This window comes from Solanum lycopersicum, chromosome 12, assembly GCF_036512215.1.
Source record: "Solanum lycopersicum chromosome 12, SLM_r2.1".
Taxonomy (NCBI): domain Eukaryota; kingdom Viridiplantae; phylum Streptophyta; class Magnoliopsida; order Solanales; family Solanaceae; genus Solanum; species Solanum lycopersicum.
The window spans coordinates 18780089-18788641 of record NC_090811.1 but is presented as its reverse complement, the minus strand read 5'-3'; the positions used below and the strand labels follow the sequence as shown (position 1 = coordinate 18788641).

General features: G+C 33.8%; 1 long non-coding RNA gene and 1 other non-coding gene across 2 annotated transcripts; one reads left to right on the top strand and one right to left on the bottom strand.

Annotated features, from left to right (window-relative positions):
* The first annotated feature begins 780 nt into the window (after nucleotides 1–780).
* LOC109119117 (uncharacterized) lies at nucleotides 781–3239 on the top strand. The gene is made up of 2 exons (XR_002026332.2): nucleotides 781–969; nucleotides 2801–3239. It is a non-coding gene; the product is annotated as an uncharacterized lncRNA (long non-coding RNA).
* On the bottom strand, nucleotides 2908–2981 carry TRNAD-GUC (transfer RNA aspartic acid (anticodon GUC)). The gene has a single exon. It is a non-coding gene; the product is annotated as a tRNA-Asp (tRNA).
* Nucleotides 3240–8553: the final 5314 nt, after the last annotated feature.

Below are 8553 nucleotides of genomic sequence, written 5' to 3'. Positions count from 1 at the left end.
AATCTCATTTTATTCTCTATATTAGGCTTTAGACTTTCGAAGTATTACATTATACCTATGTAGTTCTTGAATAATATTTTATATGCGAAGTATGTATCTATCTTGGTTTACTAGGCTTGTGTCCCATACATGATACATGTCGAATGTGAATATGATTTCTTGACCTAGAATGGTAAATCTTATTAGTCATGTATTTGTGATTGACATGTGACCTTGAACATTTTTAAGAAGGTTATTTATGTGGAAACATCAACCTTGTTGGAAGTTTATGATGTCCTTAAAGTTGAAAGTTATATGATCTCCTTCTTGTGTGTGTTGTGGACATAGGGTTGGTTGACTTGAAAGAAATGAAATCATCCTTAGGAAAACCATTGAGCTACCCTTTTAGACATTCTAGGCAACCCTAAGGAACCTCTTTGGTAAGGTGTTATGGTTTGGATGTGAAATCAACATGGAACCTATTCCTCTACCCCTTTATGTGAATTACTTTATAAGAACAAAGGTTACGGTCCGTTTGTCAATTGATGAGGCATAGATTCAACCGTCTTCCCACCTTAACTAATTTGAGGAAGCCCGTGCCTGCTCAAGTCTTTAAACATACTCGTCGACGGGATTCCGTCTTTGAGGGTCTTGATTTTCCCGCACGTTTTAATGTTTAGTCATTTAAATAATAAATTATCTTAGTGGTTATTTAGAGATTAAGAAAAAACTAATTAACGAATTTAACTCCCATACAATGGCCCCAATAACAACTAATATAATTACAACTCACAAAGAAAACTCTCTTCCTTCTCTCTTCTTTCTCTCTCTATTGGAAACCACCATTGAAGACAGGCTAGGGGGATGTTTTGGGGGATGGAAAACGATGAATTCACCATCAAATCTTCATCTTTATAAGATCTAATTACATATTGAGACTCTTTCCTCAAAGGGTTCCTTCAAAATGGATTTCAAAAGATGTGTTTTCATGTAGGTTTCATTTAATTATGAAATTGATGTTGTGAACTAAATTAATTATGATTTCATTAGCATATAATGGATATATTAACATGTAATTGAACTTGATTATTATCAATTGTGATAGTTTGGTTCAATTTGAATATTTTTATCCTTAACCCTTAACCGTAGGTTGATGTTGATGTAAATTGGGTTGTGATTGATTCAACTATCTTGATTATGGGTTAAATCACTATTAGATGATATTGTTACAAAAATCCTTAACTAATTGGAATGAATTGTGGTCTTTCATTCTAATCTTTTGAAATTATCTAGGTTATGGATATTGGCCTAAGTAACATTGTTTTAAGCATTGATTTGGTATTGAATTATAGTGTAGTGACTCATATAGTAATGTTATCATGTTGAACATATAAATTTGATTAAATGTATGTTTTAGGGTAAGGCCTAAATAATGAAATATTAGGAATACTTTGTAAGTCTTGGAATGTCTATCTTTACTTCCAATTATGATTAGTTGTGGTTAAGTCATGCTGTTATATAGGAGTATGCCTTATGTTTGCATGATATGGTGGTATGATGTTGAATTGGAATGTCTCGACTATGTTGTGACGTTGATTACGGTTTATGTGATATAAGGATGCTGATAACTATGAATGTGCCTTGATATGCTATGAAATGTTATGCGTTGACCTCACTTGTATGAATTGTGATGAAAGGACTATACTCATAGAATTCTTATTGAGATATTGATGATGATGATTATACAAGGGGTACACCATATGGGCTAAACGAAGCTATGATTGATAAAAAAAACTTAATTACATTTAAAGAAAAGGGACTCTAGCTTAGCACCGAGTGAACTAGATTGAGGAGTGTCCCTTCCCACATATGAAAGGTAGGAACACTACATTACTCTTGAGTATGCATGCCACATAAAGAGGTTCCTAACTATATGTCCTAGTTCTTTAAACTATGTTGCCTCCATAGTATTACTAGGTAGTGGATCCACTTAGCTGATATATTTAATGTGTTTGTACTACCTTGGCAAGTACTCCGTCTTCTTTTGATGTACGGTTTTATGACACTGGATTCCACACTAGCTCATGTGGTCTATGTCAGTTAGGAAAGATGTTCCTAAAAGGTAAAATAAATTAAAGGATTTGAACTCTAACTTGGATAACCTAAGGGATCTATCTTAGTCTAGGTAGGGTATGAGACTCTACCTAAGCATTGCACTAGTTAGCCTTGAGGGGAGTATTAGGAGGATGTTCTTATATATGTTTATGTTATGATGATATATGATATGTACATGACGAGCTCTACACATTGTTGATAATGCATGTTGATTAGTTCACTTACGAATATGAGTTGATTTGTATTGTTAAAATTAGATGAAATGTATGTCTAAATGTTATATTATGTGGAGTTGGAGATAGGACATTGTTTCTTGTTGAGGATACCTGATTGAGTAAATTTATTGGGCTTTGCTTGGTCATTGCACTTGTTGACATAGTAAAGAATTCATGAGCAGTTGTCTTGCTTATTGTAATATAATTGACTCTTACTCATACTTGTTATGTTATTCCTTGATGATGGTGTAGTAGTAAATCATGGGTTCAAGTATGTCGGGATAAATAATACTTTTTTGAGTTAGTAAGAATTTTTGGTTGGTTGGTATGAATTGCTTGAATTTGCACTAGACTTTTTAAAAGGGTAAAATGACATTTTTTGACTAAATGTCCCTTTATACCATGTTTTGCTATTATATGTGCATATGTTCTCGTACTTATGACATGTGGAGTACTAACCCCACTTTCTTTCCTTTTCGCATACATTTTAGGTTCAGGTTGTTAAAGCCTCATTCGGGTAAATTCACTTATTTCACACAATTCTTTTGGTCATGCCTTTTAGAGATAATGGAGAGATGAATATATTTATTGAATCCGTCGGGACTGACGGGGCTCGAACCCGCAGCTTCCGCCTTGACAGGGCGGTGCTCTTACCGATTGAACTACAATCCCAAGAAAATTAGGTGGACGACTTGAATATGTCTTGGATATTCTCTATCATCCAAGTGGGTCGGTTCTCACATTTCAAGGGCAACGCCAATATCATTCCTATGAAGTTCTTTTGCTTTTCTATGACTTTTATGTTCATTCAACTTTTATTGTATAAGCCTTGTATAAGACTATATGTGGTTTGTTTATATTTGATGTAGGTTTATGCCTATATTGTGATAATCATTTGGTTGGTATGAGATGTGACAATCTATGAGACTATCTTTCTATCTTATATATATGTATGTAATAAAAGTAGAAGGCTATGCAACCTTTTCATATGAAGGGTGTATATATACTCGATACGTATATATATTACGTGTCTGTAGAGGTATATGAAAAACCTCCAAGTATATGTAATGAAAGCTTTTATGTTTTTTGCATTTTCAACCTATGAATATAATGACATTAGACTAAAGGGATAGTCTTAGTCCTCAAATAGAACAAAACCGCCGGTTACATCTAGGGGGTAAAACCCGGATGTTACAACCTAACCTCATGGAATCCTCAAGTAGTACAAAGTGGGAGTAGTAGTATGTGATTCTATACTAAATTTACACTTTGTGTTACTTACAAGTCGAATTGGGGAAGGGTACTTCTATGATGTTCTAGATGCAAGCTACGTTTCTCTAATATTAAGTTATGGGAGAGTGGACTTGTTATCCGTGCGATGTAAGCCTATCATGGGTAGTCTTGAGGATCACTTAAGTGTGTTTTGAAGGAAGTGTATGGTTGGTTCCCTCATGTCTAGCTTTGTGAGTCTTAGGATAACCTTAGTTAGGGAAACTTCTAGGGAAATGAGTTCACTGTGAATTTATATGAGTTAATTGTAAGTCTCTTGAATTCACTATAAAGTGCCTCTTTGTGTTAAATTCTTAAAAATTGTTTCCTATGTACTAAATAATAATTTATGTGTTATTTTATTTCTATTTTCGTGAATGTTATACATAATTAGTGTAAAAGCTTATTTCTACTTAGACGTTCCATTTTGCATGTTTTTGCATATTCCATACTTAGTACAATGTGTATGCTAACCCTATACTTCACTATACTTATAAGCATAGGTTGGAAGAAATTAAAAGTCTAGAAGGAAAGCTTGTGAATGACTCTCTCAACACTAAGTATGTCCTCATATATTCGAGAGCATATTCTTTATTCATTTAGTTTATTCTATTAAGACTTGTAAAGACTTGTTATGTATTTCTCCTCGAATGTAAAGGGGCATGTCCCTAAGATATGTAAGTAGTGTTTTTAAGTTGACTTGTCACGACGAGACTTATTCCTTAGTAGTTTCTAAAAGATGTTCCTTCTTATTGTTTTTAAAAGTTTTAATTCTGCACAACTTTTCCTGCTTTTTGTAATGAATGATAGAAAAGAGTCTTGTGCAAGACCTTTGTGAGGTCAAGCACGCCTTGTTCCGACCTAAGGGTTTCCCTAACATCTAGGGTTTAGTTGTGGGGTTTTATATAGTACATGTACATGAAGAATTAACCTATCTCTTAACCAAGATGACTTGATGGGTGTACAAGAATGGACAAGGGTATGGGACACTGTCTATGCATTGCACACATGTTCCTAGATAGAATAGTTCCTAAGATTATTCTATATGTATATGAATATGAATGAATTCTTAAGTGATGAACATGTCTTATATGCATGAATGAAGTTAAGTATGAACATGTGTGTGTCAAAGGTCTTTAGGTGAAAAGTTTGCTCACATATAAGTAAACACATATGAAAACATGTCCATTATGGATGTATGATGATCTTGTTAATAAAGGGGCTCGTGAAAGGTGTTCTCAAGAGTATCCTAAACTACATTGTGCATGAATATGCTATTTCCATGTGAACGGTTTTCTCACATGAATTAGGTTGATGAAAGGAAACTCTCATCTATGACCTATGAGTTAAGCATATAAGGGCATAACTCTCTTTAGCCTATACAATAAAAAGTAATAAATAACAAAAGATTTTCAATAAAAGGATCTTATATTGGCACGGAGTGAACTTGAAAATTAGCGGTGCCCCTTCAAATTTGGGAAGGCTTGTATACCAAAGTTCGCACAAGGTGGATAACTACAATGCCCCATTTGGCATAAATAGGGTTTCCATATATGCCTCCAAGTTCCATAAACTCTATTTGGCCCATAGGATCTATCAAGTGATATTTTCTAATATGTTGGCATACTGTTAATGTTGTTTATTGGATGGGTAGAGCACCTTCCTTTGGTGTAAGGATCTACAACAACAAATTCCGCGTTTATCACCCATGGTTGTAGTATCGATTAAGTCTATAGTTTTCATAAACTAAAATTGACGATTGAAGTAAAGTAAAGGACCCTAACTAGGATGACCTAAGAGAAGTTTCTTAGTGTAGGTGAGGGTGTGAGATATTACCTATTGATTGCACAAGGGGCTCTTGAATGGAGTTCTAGGCAGGTGTTCTATATTTATATTTGTATGTTTATATTGCTTATTCATGATATTATATTGTTTTGGACTTTTGATAATATGTATGTTATGAGTTCTATTGTGTATATAGGGTGAAGTCTTACCTATTATGCATAATGTTGGTCTTGTTGACTAAATGATGAAGGTCTTATTTGGTATGTATGAAGTTTACTATAGGTCAAAACACAGCCTACATATAGTGGCATGATATTAATAGGTACTAAAAGGGTCAAATATGGGTAGATACAGGTTGAGGGAGTTTGGAGGGGAAATGTCCAAGAATGTCCGGTGACGTTTGAAAGTTATCCTTGAGACGTGCTAGCATTCCTTGGAATGTTTCATGGGGTTTCAGGTAGAATTTGGAGCCCAAACTGATAGGGATGGTTCCTAACATATAGAAGGACATATTTGTGGTGGAAGCTTCAATTAAAGGGTAACCAAAGACCCACCTAAGGTTCCTTGAAGAGGGACCCAACTTGGGAGAAATGCTTTCAAAACCAGTCCCAACAAACGAGGGGCATCAACGGACCGTAGGATCATCGACATCCGGTCGATAGTGTGTGTTGGTTGAAACATAAATTTTTATGGTAAGAACCCAAACTATGGCTCTATGACAAAAATGACGGATGTGCAGGACGGGCCATCGTCTAATAAAAAGTCTGTCGATGGCCAACTATAAATTGATTCTGTAATTCTCGTAGCTCACTGTAAAGTGGAGGGGTGAATTGAGAAATTCACCTCACATCCAAATAAATGAATGGGAGATTATTTTAGGTATTTTTAGGTTTTTATGACTATTTAAATAATAAAATACCCTCCTAGACCCTAGACTCAAAATCAAAACCCCTCTGTCACATAAGAACTCTCAAGAACACCATTAGAGAAGAAGAAGAATTGGGAGCAGAATCCTAGGAAGATTTCTTTAAGGATTAAAGATACTATTAATGACTTGACATTAATGGATTCTTACATACATGAAGCCCCCCTAGTTTCCCCTCAATTGTGAATCCAAAGAACCCCATTCAAGGAAGGTTACGATTGCATTGTGGGTAAGGCTTGATTGTGATCTTAATCTAGTTTTTTGAATTCAATGATGTTTATATGATTATTATATACTATTTTTTTGGATTTCTCATGTTGAATTATGATAATTGAGTTTGAGGGTGATCATAGAGATCTTAGGCCATTAGAGACTTGATAAAGGTTTTGTTTTGATTATTCTTATCTTAATTACATTTTATATAAATTGATCATTATTGAACCATACAAGCATGAATTAAACAAGGTTTGATAAACTGGGATTGGTCTTGATTGAATTGAACCCTAAAGTATGAACTATGGCTATATTCACCTAGTATTGAACTCCATTTTGTAAATTTAGTTCAGATTTCCTAACTGGTATATTGATCTTGAACAAATACTTGAAACAAGATAATCTAAAAAATCCACACAATACATTATAACGATATTGAAAGCAAAAAACTACAAATTGTAAAAATAGACTACCTTTTACTCATTTTACGAAATCACAACAAGAATTTAACCATGGATTCATCAAGTACAGTCGTGGTATTTAGAAACTCATGATTTCATGCAAAAACAAATAATTATGAATGAAAATATATTGAGAAAGACTTACGAAAATCATTAACAATTCAGTAATTAATTTGATAATTTGATAATCCAAATTTGTGCTTGACTGATAATAATCTTTCAAATTAAAAATCCAAAAATGCAGAATGATGTGGTATTCTCCTTTTAAAACATACTATACTTAATAGTTTTCAAAAACTCCCTAAAGTAATTCAAAAACCCTAAAATTTTGGGTGTCTATATGACCACGACTACAACTCGTACAGTTCTACTTGGACGAATCCTTTTGTGATCTTCCATGATAAACTCCGCAAAAAGTTTCTTCAAAGTAGATCACTGCATATTGCATCAATGTGAGACAAAAGACCCTTATTATGGACCATATCCTAGTGAATTTTGTCGTCGTGTTTACTTGTCCTATACAATTTTCAAATATTTGAAGCTCATCCACTAGTTAGTCATAACGAATGGTACCATGGTCCGTAATGAGCTTCACGTCCGGTAAAGGTTCCTGCGGATTTCACTTTGCCCCATCATTTAACAACTTATTTTAACCCTTTGTTCATTCAGCATCACGATCAAAACCACGGTCCATAATGAGGACCACCGACCTTGTAGCCGGTAGTGATCTTCACTTGTGCATTCCACTTTAATCATCTCTCACTCCTTCACACTGGTTCAATTTCAGCAGCTCAATCACGAATGATTATGAATTTCATGATCTTTGAAGTTGGTTGTGAACATTATGTAGTCATCATCATTTGAAGCTGCATTTTCCAGTTATTCTACACACAAAAAATTCTGTCTACACCATTCACAATCATATCAAAGTCTACAAAAATACACTTAATTCTTGTATAATTTCCTCATTTTTAAGTATAAAATGTACAAAAATTTCGCAACACATTGGTAGATTTCACCTATATAGTTCCTTCAAAACTAGATTTCAAAGCTTATAATTTTCCATTAAGTTAGAGTTTCACTTTAATTCATGGGGTCCATAATAAAATATTTTCAATGGTTGGTTTATGACGTATTATGATTGAATTGATGATTTATTGTTGGTTTATTATTCAATCCTCCTAAGAAGAAATTAATTCCCCATGTTAGTAAATTGTGATTTGATGATGTGGGTTGACTGATTAGAGAAGCATGGGAATATATTATGTGTATATTGATTGAGTATAGTAAATCAAGGTACTATCCCTATCTAATGTAGAAATTCTAGATTTTCAGCTCGAATGTGATTCATGTACCTCTAAGGGAAATTTTGGGAATTGTACATAATTATGAGAATTAGGTTGGAGCTTATAATTATTTTAGAGAGTGAAGATTCTATGACTATGATGTTACTGGGGTATCGTTGAAAGATCATTCTCTTTATACCTTTAAAGATGACTATGCATGAAATGTGTTATGACTATGACAATCTTTTTATTTTGATTAAAAGGCTATTAAAATGAGCACACTATGAACACAATGTGAAAGGTTT